At 46.5% G+C, this 17,230-nt stretch overlaps 1 protein-coding gene across 3 annotated transcripts in view; it reads left to right on the top strand.

The window, feature by feature from the left end:
* ppargc1a (peroxisome proliferator-activated receptor gamma, coactivator 1 alpha) overlaps positions 1-17,230 on the top strand; it is a 1,145,293-nt gene that overhangs the window by 610,232 nt on the left and 517,831 nt on the right. The window lies entirely within an intron of this gene.

Here is a 17,230-nt window from a genome sequence, read left to right as displayed (position 1 = left end):
GTACACTGTTTAAAATATTTCATGTACCCAATTCATTTTTTTTCCAATTAAGGGGCAATTTAGCGTGGCCAATCCACCGACCCTGCACATCTTTGGGTTGTTGGGTGAGACCCACACCGACGTGGGGAGAATGTGCAAACTCCACACGAACAGTGACCTGGGGCCGGGATGGAACCCGGGTGCTCGGCGTCGTGAGGCAGCAGTGCTAGCCACTGCGCCACCCGAGTACACGACCTGCCCTGACTAACCCTGTCCTGACTAACCCTTACCTGACCACCTAGCTACCTCCTCTTTGCATGCTTTGCTCATAGGTTATCCTAATCTAAAGGAGAGATGGAAGGATGTTGGTGAGTGTGTTGTAATGTGTTTGGATGATGTTCCTCCCATTGCTTAAAATTTGAAGGTATGTCAAGGCTGCGAAGGTGGGTACGACCTTCATTGGTAGGTGTGTGAAGATGAGGTGAAGTAAATGTTAGACCTGACTCCTGTTAGGGATTGCTGATGGGTGCATGATGTGGATGGGGTGCATTGAGCGACATGAGATGTTGGTGGTTTAGTGGGTTGGAGATAACATGAAGATGCATTGACTGCCTGCATGAGGTCATTAAACGTGTATCACTGCTGCTATTACCTCTGGGTAACACTCCAAGAATAAATCTCCCTGGTCACCTGTACCCATCTCCTTTTGAAAGATTTTCTTGAGGGCCTCATCAATCCCAGTGGAAACATGGGGCAGTATTTATTGGAGGTGACAGACAGCGGTCTTGCCTGCCGGCTGGAGAGCCCCACGACACCTCATTTGGGGAAACCGCCAATCAGGCACTTAACTGGGCCTTCCCTGGAATCAATAACGCCCAGGGTGAAGCTCCCACTTGCCGAGAATTGCCAACCAATCGGAGACCAGCAGTTGCCCTTTGCCATCGAGGTAATCCCAGCGACTACCCAAGGTCCTGGATTGTCAAAGAACTCAGGCCACACGTGGGTGAGGGCGGGAGAAGGGGGTTGTCAGTTGGGCATTGGGTGGCTGTCGACAGTTGCTCCCTAACTTTAGGCTGGGGAAAGGCCGTTGATGAAGCAGTTGACGATGATCTGGCCAAGGAAAATGTCTTGATGAACTTCTGCAGGAATGCCCAGAGATTGCAATGATAACCTTCTAAAACCATTCTTTCTGTCAGTTATTTCTCCATGATTGGAGGCTTTTCCTTGATCCCTAATGACACCAGTTTTCTGGAGCCCCAAGATGTGAACTCAGTCAAGTGTTGGTATGATATTGGGTACAGCTGCTGAAATCTCTTCTGGATTTCAACGATGCGGTTTGAAACTGAGCAATTCTGGTGGGATCTGAATTGTACCTGAAGGTTTGATGACTTAGCGATGATTCCTTCCATGATTTTACTGATGATTGGGAAGGACAATATCCCCTATTTCTGTGGCTAGGGCATACCTGGATGATTTTGCATACTGCTGTATAGAGCCCAATGTCAAAGTTATACTGAAATAATTTAGCTCAGGTGTTCTGTGGCTCAATTCTTTAATCAGAACTGAACCTGCTGAGTCACACAGTATATAGAAATTACCTACATACCAATAAGATAGAATTATGTGAATTTATGTTTAGAGTTAGTACTGTCCAGCAATTTTGAAAAACATTATACTGCCTTCAGAATGTAATGTTCTCAAAGCACTGAATGTTATCAGGAATTAATGCCTGCACAGCAGCCAACCAGATCAAACATCCAATTTGCATTTTCTAATTTTTAGTACCATGATTTTTCCTGTGCTTTATTCCAATCAGTGTATGTTGAAGAATCACTTTTTGTAGAAGGTCTATAATATGTTGGCTGAAGGTTTTTTGAAATCTGAACTGTGAATCTTGCAGTATACTTACGACATAGGAATTTACAGTTTGGAAGTCGCAATTATGACTAATTTTATGGCTTCAAATACCAGGGTCGATGTTTATAGACTGCCAATATTAAAATTGGAGGCTAAGTGCTTAGCTCCCTGGCGCCAAAAATAAGGGGCGCGATTTAAGCAAAACATTTTGAAGTGTCATTTTGGGCGAGTTTGGCGGTGTGTTTCTCGTTGACTTTTTGGGTAAGATCCACACCGCTATTCAATCAAAAAATTCAGAAGCTGTTCTGAGCAGGATTAGTGGGGTCGTTCTCGGCGCTTCTAGTGCCGGCAACGGAGGAACGGTTGCCGTTGCCAATGGAGGCACTTTGTTGCTATTTCGGCCCCCGGTGGGGAACACCACCCCCTGCCCGCCCTAGGCCGTACTTGGGGCACAATTCTCCCAAGACATTTCTAAGTTAATATGTGGCAGGTTTTTCGGGGAGTTTCTCGCGGGCTCTGCTGACGAGTTCCCCACCACTACTCAATGTTGTTTTGAACCCCGGGGAGTTTCTCACCGGATTAGCCCACACTTAGAATTTTCTTTAGCACTGGGGAGCTGAACTCTGAGATCGGGCCGCCATTTTGAAAGGGTGCCCCAATCTCTAAGTGAGCTTGTGGGTCGTCCCCCCCCCCCCACCCATGGACAATGTCACCCTCCACACACATGGGCACGGCTCCACACCCCCCAAGTGAGGACACCCTGCTATGCGATCCCTGGGAGTCCTCCCTCCTCAGCCCCCCCCCATCCCCCCCCCAAGCCCCTCTACAGCACTCCCTTCCTTCTTGGACCCCCACCCTTCAACCCCCCTTCCAGCCTCATTTCATGGGCCTGGCCCCCCCCGGCCCCGAAACCATGGCAGTGCCACCCTGGCACTCGGGCACCCTTGCGCAGCCACCCCCGCACCTAGGCAGTGCCCCTACTGGCTTGGCAGTGTCATCCAGGCACCTTGGCAGTGCCAGGGTAGCAGTGCCAAGGTGCCAGTTTGGCAATACCAAAGTGCCCACGTTCTGGGGGGGGGGGGGTGGAGACACCCTGAACACCCTGAACACCTAGGGGTCTCCGATGGCCCGGGAGACCCTCCGGGGGCCGTTCCACCAGGACCAGCACTGATTCCCAATTGCAGCCTCCCTGGGGAGGCCGGTGAATCAATGGAGGCTGGGATCCCGGGTGAGTAGGACGTAAGTAGGTTTACGATCTGCTTCCGCGAGCGTCATTTGGTCCCGCCCATTTGTGGCAGAGTTCTGAGTCTGACGGCTTGCGGGACTTTGATGAATCACGCGTGGCACGGAGCCTGTCAGGAGGCTCACTGCAGGCTTCTCCTGGCATTCTCCGGTTGCGTTGTGCTCTCGCTTGAGCGCAACGCAGCCGGGGAATCGCGCCCTTAGTGTCATTTCCTTGCCTGAGGACCTCTGCTCGGAAGAGATTGGAGCACCATTTTTAAATGGCGCCCTATATCTCGACCCCCTGAAGCGACCCTCGGATCCTCCCTCTCAACTCCCCAACTAACCTATAAGGAGGTCCTCGGGGCTGCCGAACCACGCCTCAAATAGGCAGAGCACCCCAGGCCCGATCCCCGGCTGGGCAAAATGCCAGCCTAGCACCATGGTTCTGACAACTGGCACCCTGACAGTGCCTCTGCTAGCCTGACAGTGCCAGGCTGGCACCTGGTGGCACTCAAGGTGCCAGGCTGGCTGTGCCAAGGTGCCCAGGTGGCATCAGCAGTGCCAGGGTATCACCCTGCCCAGAGACCGATCAAAAGGTGGCCTCTAATCACCTGGGAGCCCCTCCAAGTACCGTCTGCATCATCCCCATTTGTGGGGACCAGTGCTAAATGGCGCCCAGCTGGGGTCTCCTTGATGAGTCCGGTAGATGCGATTTGGCTGTTCGATCTGGCATAGGCATACTTAAGTGGGCTTTTAAGCTCAAAATCTATGCGAGTCTGGGTCCTGCCCATTGTGGGTGCCATCCAGACTGTGAAGCGTAACATCTTTGGGAATCCCAGGAGAGACCTCTCACTGGTCTACTGACCGCCTCCCGTCTCGATTCTGGCAGAATGCAGCCGGTAAATCGCGCCCCATGTCATTTATTTGGGCCTTGGGAGTTTCTCCCTGGTCAAGCTCACACATTGGGGAGCTGAACACACCTGTGAGACTGGCTTCTCAGCGACTGGGCCGCCATTTGAATAAGTGCCCCATCTCTAAGTGAACTTGAGGGCCTCCCATACCCACCACCCATGGGCAATGTTACCCCCCCCCCTCGCACACATGAGCATTACCCCCCTCCCGCTGTGAGATCGCTGAGGGCCCTTCCGTTTGATGCCTCTCGACGCCCTCTTTTCGGGATCCCCCTTTCAGGATGCCCACGCTTCACCTTTTATGAGGCCCCTTCATACCCCCTCTACGCACCCCCTATCCCACCCCTCATCCTCCCAGTTAATACCTCTATGGCTTGGGCGGCAGTACCAAAGTGCCCGGGTGCCAGAGGGAGAGTCACGAAGCCACCCTTCCTTGTTCCTGAGCACCCAAGTATCTCCAATGGCCTGGGAGATCCCCCAGGTGCTGTTATACCTGGTGCACGTTTGTGTGGACCAGTACTAAACAGCACCTGGTCACGGCCTCACTGAAGAGGAGGTTAGTTACCGGGCACCAGGAGAAATTAGAGCAGACATATTTAAATGAGCCTAATGAGCAGGCAATCCACTCAAATTTTGATTTGAAGTCGAGAGGGGTTGTGATCCTTTTTAATAAGAGGGTGGCCTTTACAGCAGCCAGTATGGGGGACGGTACATGATGGTGACTGGAGTCTTGGTAGGGATGCTGGTAATCTTAGTCAACATTTATTTGTACTCCAATCTGTGATGACACAGATTCAAAATTTTTTTTTTTTAAATTTAGAGTACCCAATTGTTTTTTTTTCCAATTAAGGCGCAATTTAGCATGGCCAATCCACCTAACCTGCATATCTTTGGGTTGTGGGGGTGAAACCCACGCAAACACGGGGAGAATGTACAAACTACACGGACAGTGACCCAGGGCCGGGATTCGAACCTGGGACCTCAATGCCACAGTCCCAGTGCTAACCACTGCGCCACCGTGCCGCCCTTGACACAGATTTATTAAGAAGGTTTTGCCATCCCGGACTTCGACTCTCACCAACTAATCATGGGGGGTGATTTCCACTGTGTGTTGGACATGAGGATGGACAGATCGACCCCAAGTCTTTAGTAATGTCGGGGATAGCGAACAAATTGGTAGTACAAAGAACAAAGAAAAGCACAGCACAGGAACAGGCTTTTCGGCCCTCCAAGCCTGAGCCGACCATGCTGCCCATCTAAACTAAAATCTACACTTCATGGGTCCGTATCCCTCTATTCCCATCCTATTCATGTATTTGTCAAGATGCACCTTAAATGTCACTATCGTCCCTGCTTCCACCACCTCTTCTGGCAGCGAGTTCCAGGCACCCACTACCCCCTGTGTAAAAAACTTGCCTCGTTCATCTACTCTAAACCTTGCCCCTCTCACCTTAAACCTATGCCCCCCCTAGTAATTGACCCCTCTACCCTGGGAAAAAGCCTCTGACTATCCACTCTGTCTATGCCCCTCATAATTTTGTAGACCTCTATCAGGTCACCCCTCAACCTCCGTCGTTCCAGTGAGAACAAACTGAGTTTATTCAACCGTTCCTCATAGCTAATGCCCTCCATAACAGGCAACATCCTGGTAAATCTCTTCTGCACCCTCTCTAAAGCCTCCACAACCTTCTGGTAGTGTGGCGCCCAGAATTGAACACTATACTCCAAGTGTGGCCTAACTAAGGTCCCATACAGCTGCAACATGACTTGCCAATTCTTATACTCAATGCCCCGGCCAATGAAGGCAAGCATGCCGCATGCCTTCTTGACTACCTTCTCCACCTGTGTTGCCCTTTCAGTGACCTGTGGACCTGTACACCTAGATCTCTCTGACTTTCACTGTATATTCCCTACCTGCATTAGACCTTCCAAAATGCATTACCTCACATTTGCCCGGATTAATCTCCATCTGCCATCTCTCCGCCCAAGTCTCCAAACGATCTAAATCCTGCTGTATCCTCTGACAGTCATCGCTATCCGCAATTCCACCAACCTTTGTGTCGTCTGCAAACTTACTAATCAGACGAGTTACATTTTCCTCAAAATCATTTATATATACTACAAACAGCAAATGTCCCAGCACTGATTCCTGCGGAACACCACTAGTCACAGCCCTCCAATTAGAAAAACACACTTCCATTGCTACTCTCTGCCTACTCTGACCTAGCCAGTACTGTATCCAACTTGCCAGCTCACCCCTGATCCCGTGTGACTTCACCTTTTGTACCAGTCTACCATGAGGGACCTTGTCAAAGGCCTCACTGAAGTCCATATAGACAACATCCACTGCCCTACCTGCATCAATCTTTGTGACCTCTTTGAAAAACTCTATCAAGTTAGTGAGACACGATCTCCTCTTCACAAAACCATGCTGCCTCTTGCTAATACATCCATTTGCTTCCAAATGGGAGTAGATCCAGTCTCGAAGAATTCTCTCCAGTAATTTCCCTACCACTGACGAAAGGCTCACCGGCCTGTAGTTCCCTGGATTATCCTTGCTACCCTTTTTAAACAAAGGAACAACATTAAGTCTTTACATATCCAGAGAGAAGGGTAATCCCAGGTTAAAGAGGTGTGAATTGTCTCAAGCCAGGACAGTTGGTAGGATTTCGCAAGCCCAGGCCAGATGGTGGGGGTGAATTTAATGCAACATGAATCCAAGGTCCCAGTTGAGGCCGTACTCATGTGTGCGGAACTTGGCTATAAGTTTCTGTTTGGTGATCCTGCGTTGTCGCGCGTCCTGAAGACTGCCTTGGAGAACGCTTACCCGGAGATCAGAGGCTGAATGCCCTTGATTGCCGAAATGTTCCCTGACTGGTGATTGTCGCGCGATGTCCGTTCATCCATTGTCGCAGCGTCTGCATGGTCTCGCCAATGTACCAAGCTTCGGGACATCCTTTCCTGCAGCGTATGATTGGACAACGTTGGCCGAGTCACACGAGTATGTACCGCGTACTTGGTGGGTGGTGTTCTCACGTGTAATGGTGGTACCTACATCGATGATCTGGCACGTCTTGCAGAGATTGCCATGGCAGGGTTGTGTGGTGTCGTGGTTGCTGTTCTGAAGACTGGGTAGTTTGCTGCAAACAATGGTTTGTTTGAGGCTGCATGGTTGTTTGAAGGCAAGTGGTGGGGGTACGGGAATGACCTTGGCAAGATGTCCGTCTTCATCGATGACATGTTGAAGGCTGCAAAGAAGATGTCGTAGTTTCTCTGCTCTGGGGAAATACTGGACGACGAAGGGTACTCTGTCGGTTGTATCCCGTGTTTGTCTTCTGAGGAGGTTGGTGCGGTTTTTTGTTGTGGCGCGCTGGAACTGTCGATCGATGAGTCGAGCACCATATCCCATTCGTATGAGGGCATCTTTCAGCGTCTGTAGATGTCTGTTATGCTCCTCCTCGTCTGAGCAGGTCCTGTGTATACGGAGGGCTTGTCCATAGGGGATGGCTTCTTTAATGTGTTTAGGGTAGACGCTGGAGAAGTGGAGCATCATGAGGTTATCTGTGGGCTTGCGGTAAAACAAAGTGCTGAGGTGATCGACTTGATGGAGATGAGTGTGTCCAAGAATGCAATGGATTTTGGAGAGTAGTCCATGGTGAGTTTGATGGTGGGATGGAACTTATTGATGTCATCGTGTAGTCATTTCAGTGATTCTTCGCCGTGGGTCCAAAGGAAAGAAATGTCATCGATGTATCTGGTGTATCGTGTCGGTTGAAGGTCCTGTGTGGTGAGGAGGTCTTGTTCAAACTTGTGCATGAAGATGTTGCCATATTGAGGTGCGAATTTAGCTCCCATGGCTGTTCCGTGTGTCTGGATGAAGACGTTGTGATCCAGAATGAAGCGAGTGAGTTGCAGAATTGCGTCTGGAGATTGGCAGTTGTCGGTGTTGAGTACTGAGGCTATTACAGCAATGCCGTCGTCATGGGGGATGCTGGTGTAGGGTGCCGAGACGTCCATTGTGACGAGGAATGTTCCTGGTTCAACTGGTCCAAGGGTGCTGAGTTTCTGTAAGAAGTCTATTGTGTCGCGACAGAAGCTGTGTGTTCCTTGTACGATGGGTTTCAAGATGCCCTCGATGTAGCCAGAGAGGTTCTCACACAGGGTCCCATTGCCTGATATGATAGGCCAGCCTGGTGTGTTGGCCTTGTGTATTTTCGGGAGGCAGTAGAGATCGCCAACGCGGGGAGTACGTGGGATGAGAGCACGTAGGGTGCTCTGAAGGTCTGGATCCAAGTTCTTGATCACTCTGTTGAGTTGGCGGGTGTATTCCTTGGTCGAATCTGCAGGTAAGTATCTGTAGTGTTCCTGGTTGTTGCGTCGTCGGTACACTTCTTTGCAGTAATCCCTTCTGTTCAGTATGACGGTGGCCCCTCCTTTGTCTGCTGATGATGACAAAGTTGCGGTTGGTCTTGAGAGAGCGGATGGCGTTGTGCTTGGGTGACGTTCGGGGCTGTCTTGTGAATGCAACTGATGAATCTGGCATTGACACGACTCCTGACGGCTTGAGCATACATGTCGAGTATAGGGCAGTGACCTTCCGGAGGGGTCTAATTTGACTCTTTCCTCTTCGGTTGCCGCACCACAGATCTCTCGGTCTGCTGTTCCAGTTCATTGGTTGTCTCATTAGGTTCTATAGATGGAGAGAAGACTTTCGATTGGGTGGAGTGGAGGTACCTCTTTGAGATCCTGGGCGAATTTGGGTTTTGGCCAACATTCATTTTCTGGGTGAGATTGTTATATACTGTCCCCACGGCGCATGTTAGGACTAATGCGGTGAGCGCAGGATATCTCCGGCTAGACTGGAGCACGAAGCAGGGATGCCCTTTGTCCCCGTTGTTGTTTGCGCTTGCTTTTGAACCCCTGGCTATCGCACTTAGGTCGTCAAATGAATGGAGAGATCTCTGCGAGGCGGTGTAAGGAGCATAGGGTGTCCCTTTATGCTGGCTACCTGTTGCTGTCCGTCCCTCTATTGTGTATTGATAAGATAATGGGGCTGTTATGGAAGTTTGGATCCTTCTCCGGGTACAAAATTAACATTACCAAGAGCAAAGTATTTCAGGTAAACTCCCTGGGTAGGTGCACAGACTTGGGAACCCTGCTGTTCCAGCTGACCACGAAGAAATCGGATATCTTGGTATTCAAATAATTGGGCCTTGATGCACAAATTGAACTTGGCCAGTCTGGTGGAGGGGGTGAAAGGAGACTTGAAGAGGTGGGATGCTCTCCGCTCTGTGGCTTTCCTTGGCAGGAAGAGTGCAGCCGATCAACATCAACATTCTGCCAAGGTTCCTTTTTGTGTTCCAGTATCTCCCGAACTTCCTGCCCAAATCTTGTTTTGTTTGGGTACATAAATTTGTTTCAAACTTTGTGAACAAACTTCTGCAGCTCATAAACAATGAAGTCTACTGAAGTTGCAAAAACAGATGGGTATGGTTTCTTCTACACTACATCAGATGACCTGTCAATCAATGCTCTTTTGCAGCAGATCTCAGTTTCTGTTCTCTTCATGAAAGCTGCAGACTGATTTATTTTCAACTTTAAAGGAATGGGGATTTAAAAATTTTTGATCATAAAATTTGGGAAGTATCTTGGCTATTGAGGTGTGTAGCTCGGGTCTTGCTAGATCTGCCTTGATAGAAAGTACTCCAAAACTTGCATGTTTTGCTCGGGGGAGTGGATGCAGGATAGAGTCAGGTCAGCCAACCCAAGAGGCAGAGCACAGATCATAACAGGAGTGACTTAGCCTAACCAACACACCACAGTTCTCTGGGACTTTGTCCTAGTTGTTTTGGAAATTATTAAACCCTTTAGCCCTCATCCTTCACACTCCACACCCACATCTTGTGGCCCCTCACACTCTCCATGTCACTTCCATAGTCACTCACTGAGTTTCCACCATGAGAAGATGAACAAGTAAACAATGTAATACAGCTCTAACCCCTGTACACTTGATGGTGAAAAACAGTCCCACTCATAAATTCCATTAAAAAATGTTAAAACTCCAAGTAGTTAATCTTTTATTAAAATTAGATGACTTCTATTCAGCACCCAACGACATCTATGCTTTTAATAGGATTTTTAAGCTGTCAATTAAACGTGATAATTACAAAACCCCTGCTGAGATAATTGTAGTTTTTGAAACCCTGCCAACCATTCATTATGACATAATACAAGCCCTTGGGGAAATGTCAGCTCTATTGAAACTGCAGAACCAGATGCTATTTTTCTAACCTATGCCTGTCAATCAAAGCAATCCAGCAGAGAGGGTTCTTTATAACTCTCCCTGACAGCTGCAGCCTTTAAAAAAAAAGTTTAAAGCATAGGGCACTTAAAAAAACAACCTTGAATCATGACTATTATACAAACATAATCCCCCCTTTAAGAGCATTTATGTCTGCCCCATCAGTTGATGACTGCCACACTGTGGGTTAAGGCCCTTGGAACAGCCATAATGTAATATGTTTGAACTTAGCACTGAGTTCAAAAGGTTCTGCTCTATTTAGGTTTCCTGCATGTGTGAACCGTGCCCCATTCCCTCTCCCCAATTGGCATAAATTGGTTCTGTCGGAAATGGGGACAGGACTTCCATATCCAAGTCCAACCTGTTCTTTTTAAAGAACCATGGCACCTTCCATACTCTGGAAACACTCAATCCCTAGAGTTCAAAAGCAGTGTTTTATTTAATTTTGATTGCATGACAGGATTTTCCTCAATGGGAAAAATACTCTAATGCATCACAACACTTACATTCTCCTGATGAATATAATGGTCAACTAATGGTCCTTAGTAGGACAGAGTCTTATAATCAAAAACTGCAGTAAAAATACATCTGACTTGTAATATAGCGTCTAACTATTGGAACTGAAAGAACTGATTTTTTTTTTTGTATTTCAAAGCCTGTGAATGAACGAATTCTGGGTACTGGTGACTTTTTTTGTTTCCCACTTGGGACTGGGGTTCATGACTTCTCTGAGGTGCCATGAACCATGTACACTTATTAAAGAGGCCTGACTCCAACAAAAAATGCAGGGGACTTTAAACTTCCCATCCCCACAATAGAACGGTCAAGAGCAGGAGTGCTGTTTGCAGGAGATCTACCTACTTAGATCTACCTACCCTTATCTAGTGCTGGTAAAGATTGCTGGAAATGGGAGTGAGGGCAGGAAATCATGGAATCAGGTCCGACCTGCCATTTTTAAAGGGCTATTGGGTCAGCCTGACTTGGTGAAAATTCAGGCCACAAATGCAGTTTCACCGACAAATATGGTATGTAGAGTCCACTCTGGATTACCATCACCTACCCACAAGGGCTTGTGGCCCTTTTTCAGTCCTGATGATAAGACTTCAGGCTTTCTGAGAGATTTCTGGCCATGGAGTCATTCTGGCACATTCGACCCATTAAGTCCATTTGGGCTTTCTATAGACCAATCCAGACCATCCCAACGCCCCCCCCCCCCACCCCCTCACCCAATTCTATCCCTATAGCTCTGCAAGTTTATTTTCCTGTAGTGCCCATTCCTTTCCAGAATCATTGATTATCCACAGGTCCAACACCTTTATATCCAGTGACATCCAGGTAATTACCACTCAGTGCATATAAAAGTTCTTTCTCACATTCTGCCAAAAATCTCAAGCGGAAAATAGTTGTAATCCTTTAAGTGCCTAATAGATTTGTAAACAAACAAGAAACCCAGTCAAATATATATTCAGTTGTTATAGGTTCATTCAGTTTTAATAGTTCTTGATTGATAAACTGAAGCTTTTGAAATTCAGCTAATTATTCATAATGGAACAATTGTCATTACAAAAGCTACCAGTTCATCTGACAGAACAGATACTCATTTCCATTTCAAAAAAGAATGCCTGTCAATCAATGAAGGAGAAGCGGGTGCAGACCATTTTTTCTACCTTCAGAAGCAGAGTTTTTTCAAAACAGCATGATCTGGCAATCCAGTTAAATCAGAGCACAAAAACTTGACAACAAAGGATGTTTTTATTTTACATTTTTTAGTACATTGTAGGATTTTCCCCATTGGAAAAATACAGTAAATGTATGTGAACTATTACACATTGCTGGTCAATACAAGAGTTGCAGGACAGACTCCTATGATGAATCACTGCATTAAAATCACATCTACATTATAATAGAGTATCTAATATTGACGTTTGAAGGTGCTAAAATGTTTTACGCTTACTTCCCAAAATGTTGCTGACTCCTCAATAGGCTTTCCGTTTTCTTCATAAACTCCCAAACCTGGCATGCTTTTAATAAGCTTCCAAAAACAAAAATGTCTGCAAGTGGAAATCCAAATTTTTATTGTCCATTTAAAATACATACGAGGCATTCCTGAAGGAAGGCCAGAGGAAAGTTATGCTGTGTTAGGAATATGGAGGAAATATGTTATTTTCCAAAATAAAGTAAGGTTATTCATCCACTGAAATGCGCCTCCACACCCAGATGATAATTCGGCACAATCTTTCAGATTGATGATCTTTCGTCAGGTGGAACAGGTTTTAAGTACAGACACAAAGAAGGTGGGGGTGCAACAATATGGAAGGTCCTCTGATAGGATGTTATGTCGGAGGGATATATGCTGAGGACAGTGAGATCAGTGTGGTGGAGAATTAAAATGGCAAGCAACTGCAAGCTCAAAGTCATGTTTGTATGATGTTAAACCTTTATTGAACTATAGTTTGATCATATTGTGGACAGTTCTGGTCCCTATATTAAAGAAAAGATTACAATGCACTGACAACATTAGAAAAAAAGATTCACAAGGCTGATACCGGAACTGGAAGGATATACTTATCAGGAAAGACTGAACAATTTGGGGATTTTTCTGTAGATCAGAGAAGGCTGAGAGGTGACATGGTAGAGGTCTTTAAGGTGATGAAAGGGTTTGACAGAGTAGACATATCCAATTAGGGTTTAGCAGAAAACAAATTATCAGTGCTAAGATCACTAAGAAGTGCTAAGAACGTGGAACATGCTACCAAAAAGGTAGTTTCAGCACATAGCATATTTATTGGGAAGCTAGATAAATACATGAAGGATAAATAAATAGAAGGATATGCTGAGGGAGCAGGAAGAGGCTCGTGTGGAGTAGAAACAGTAGCTGTTGGACCAAATGGCCTGTTTCTGTGCTGTAATCCTCAGTGAAACACTTTCCACTAGTCAGATATAGTGTGCTGCTGCTATTTCTGCTAAGACCTAGCCATTACCTTTTAGAGATTCAGCAGCCAAGGTGTATATATATTTCATTTTAATGGATATAACTATATTGTAGGTGCTTTTTCAGTTATGACATTTGCAACATGATAGCTATTTGTGTCATGACATTTGGTGATGGCATTTTTAGTAGGTGCCAATTGTGAAATATAGGAAACGTAATAGGTGAACATAACCTGTCATCTACAGACCATGTTATAGATAAAAATATGACTGACTTCTGAATGTTGCTTGGATTAACTCTACCACAACCATTCCAAATGTCAGTATAAACCAGATCCTCAGCTTTTCACTGAGTGCTCTGTAATTCCTGCCAAAGCTATTACAAACTATCCCTGTGGTACTGAGCTTAAATGTGTCCTAATTCACATGCCACTATTATGTATTCACTGAATGTGCAACAGAGAGAAATTGGGTTATCACAATTGCATAGACTTTGCTCTGAGCTACCTTCGTTCTGATGTAACAAGACTAATTTAGCTTCAGATTACCTTGAAAATGCGAATATTTTAAACATTCGTGATGAACTCTACATTACTATCGTATGATAAAATAAACATTTACCAATTTGGAAATTAAACAATTAATTTAAAAATTAGAAATATATGTGTACTTGATTTTGCAAGGCCCCAGAGATTTATCTGCCTGATTTGCAGTGTACTACAGTTCATGGTAAGGAAAATGTCAGATAAAGGGTTGCTGTGCTAGTGACCAGTGACAACTTCATTATAATATGCTAATTTTATGACAGTCAAGACCCAGAATGAATTCCACGTTCTTTGAAATAGCTCTGCCCTGATTATCCACCTTGACCAAGAAAGTGGCAGATGCTATGGGAGGCAGGTTAGGAGGTGGATGGGAGCAGGGCTGCTTTAGAGAAGGAAACCTAGAAGAATTGTTTTCCCTCAGCTCCTGCTAAATTTAACAATAGGATCTGATTTATGTTTTTTTGCCTCTGGTTCCAGGCTGCAGTCATACAGATCAAGAAGTTGGTTGGCTGTCAGGTGGGTAGATCTTCGGTACCAGGCTGCAGCTGCAAGTGGAGCGGAGGTAAAGAAGAATTGGAAGGCTCCTGGTTGGGGGGGAGGGGGGGGAGGGGGGGGGGTTGTAATTGGAAAGATTGCTTGTGGAGGAGATCAGAAGCTTCGGGTTGGGGAGATCAAAAACCTCATGCGGGAGTTCATTGAATTTGGGGGTGAGATTGGAGGCTTACTGGGGGAGATTATAAGGGTTGAGGGAGTGTCTCAGCTTGGAGATGGGTAGGGGTAGTATGGTGATGGGTGAAGCAAGTAAACTGGACCAATCAGAAAATTGGAATGGCATTTACTTCCTGGATCTAGTAGACCCCATCTCCCTTTAGCCGTTGGATTTCCCCAGAAAATTCAACCGGCCAGGTTTAAATTCAAAATTGTCATTAATAAGAGGGATGCAGCTTCATCACAATGTTTAAATGATCAACTCCCCTTCTCAGACTGAGTTGGTTGCCTAGCCTCCATCCTGCCTCTATTAAAACCCAAAAGGGTTGGAGGAGATTTAGGGTCAGGTTTTAAACTTTAACATGTGAGGGTTCCTGAAGCAAACCCAGTCATTTTTTGGGAGTATAATTTGCCCCTTATGTTTACAAACACATTCATCTCCTTTTGTGGAAAGGAGATGGTAGCTAGACTAGGTACAGAACTTCATTTGAATGCAGGAATGCCAAGAATACTGGCACATGAGATGACAGTGGGATAGACATTATATTAGTTCCTCACATCAACCCAAGATGAATAGGCATTGTTTTATTTAAATCAGTAGTAAGCAGCTTATGATCAGAGAAATATTATGATGCCAGCAAAATCCATAATCCAGAAAGCATCTATGAAATCTTTAATACGCACCATTCAACATGCCTGCAATATTTGATTCCTCACATAGATTGAATGATTTGGCTGCAGAGAGAACAGGGCTATTCCTTGCTATATTACTACTGACTCCATGGTGGAATCTATGACCAGTAGTGGAACCTAAAAAAAAAACCTAAACCAGAATAACACATTTTGCTAAAATAAAGGATTACTTCTGTTTAAACTACTTAGACAGGATGCTGCTTTAAAGCTGGCCAATCTCTGCCCAAAATAATCACAGTCTGCTGCTGCATGACTTCACGATAACAACATCAAGAAAATAGGAAGAAGCATGGATTTGGCGAGGAAGGTTAGACATTGCTGTAGCCATTGCCCTAACTGGTGGTAATTCCATGATCTGATCACTACAATCATTGCAGACAATTTTTGGTGTTCCCAGAAACACTGAGAACACTTCACAGCATTTTATTAGTCTCCAATTTAATCCATTTCCATCTCTTGCACCGTAACTGCCATCAGTATTACTTTAATATGGCTGTTACAACTATGGCTGAAAGAGAAATAAAACGCTCAAAATTTACTTGCTGATATTTATAGAACATAAAGTGCAATCAATTACCTAGTACTGTGCTTCCCCCTTGTTGACTCTATACAATGTGCATTTCTTAAGATAATCTTCTATTACCTTTAAGTCCTTGGTGAGAGGAGCAGGCCTGGTGGCAGGCATTTGGTGTGCTTTGCTGGCCTCAAGGGATGGAAGTGGCACAATAGCTTTTAGTGAAGACCCATAACATATCCCTGTTACAGTTTTAGTCAGGTCTAAGAAGGATTTATTAATTGAATTTAAATTCCACCAGCTTCCACGATGGGATTTGAACCCATGTCCCCAAAGCATTAGTCTGGGCCTCTAACCCAGTGACACTACCACAATGCCACTGCACCCCCCCCCCCCCAACCATTAAAAGGAGAGGGAAGCTGGCAAATTCTGCCTGTTAATTGCCATTTCTTAAATTGCTTTTGTAGGGGAAGATATCTGGATTTGCAGATATCTCGTCAGCCGAAGAGCAGGTTATTTCACCTGACCCTTTTTCTGCTGGGTACTTTTGCAGGATAGCACTTAGATGTGCCTGAGAATAAACCAGTTATCACTAAGGAAAATGGGGCTGAATTCTCCGCACTCTCGCACCGAAATCGCGGCTGGCGTGGGTGCAGAGAATCGATGTTCCCGCAAGAAATTGTGACAGGCGCCGGTTCACCGATTCTGCGGGCCCTGAAAAGCGGCATACTCCCCGAGTACACAGTACCCCTGGGACCTACTTGGGACCATTGCCATGGGCCCGCTCAGCCAATCGCCGCCCCCGACCGGCGTCGGGATACTTGCGTGGTGGCTGCGAACTCAGTCCGCTACCAACCTGGTCTGGGGCGGGCGGATCGGATTATAGGCAGCCCAGGAGTGCTTGTGAGAGGGTTGGGCACATGGCCAATCGGGGGGTCTCTTTGTGGGTCTAGCTTCGCGGCCCGAGTCTGCCATGGAGCACGGCGCGGCCGCTCCATTGTTTGGGCTGAGCTCTGCTATTTCTCTGCTATTCCCCTGCTTCCTCTGGAGTGGGGCTGCACTTCTGCCGAGTACACTGAGGAATGCCAGCACTTTGTATGCCACTGGTTGAGCTTGGCCATGCCCATCCACTTAATGGGTCAGCTGGGGTCTGAGGGTTTCCTGAGATGTGGCCTGGGTGGGCTGCCATGTGGACACAGAGAGCAGCCAGGGGCCTGTAACTTGTACCAAATCAGTGCGTTTAAAACAGCAATGGCGGCCTGAGCTTCACTGCCCCAACCCAAGGAGGACACCCCGAATTCCACTCCCCTGGAAGCTACGCCCCAGCAAGTGGTTCAATTTTGAACATTTAAAAAAAACTTTGGTACCTTCTCGCCCTCAGCAGCCATGGCGCCGAGTCCCTGTTTGTAAATACCTGTAGTAAACCGTGCCCGAATGACTTCTGCCTACTGGGGCAGAGCATCGCGGAGGCCCGGAGTAAGTGGGTCAAACCCAGTAATGACATTTAAATACATGCAAATGCAGGCTTTGCATGTCGCCGGCGGCATTGCACGCAAACCTCATTATC

The sequence above is a fragment of the Scyliorhinus torazame genome, chromosome 3 (assembly GCF_047496885.1).
Source record: "Scyliorhinus torazame isolate Kashiwa2021f chromosome 3, sScyTor2.1, whole genome shotgun sequence".
Classification (NCBI taxonomy): domain Eukaryota; kingdom Metazoa; phylum Chordata; class Chondrichthyes; order Carcharhiniformes; family Scyliorhinidae; genus Scyliorhinus; species Scyliorhinus torazame.
The sequence above is the reverse complement of the archived record's forward strand: the minus strand, read 5'-3'. Positions and strand labels throughout refer to the sequence as shown.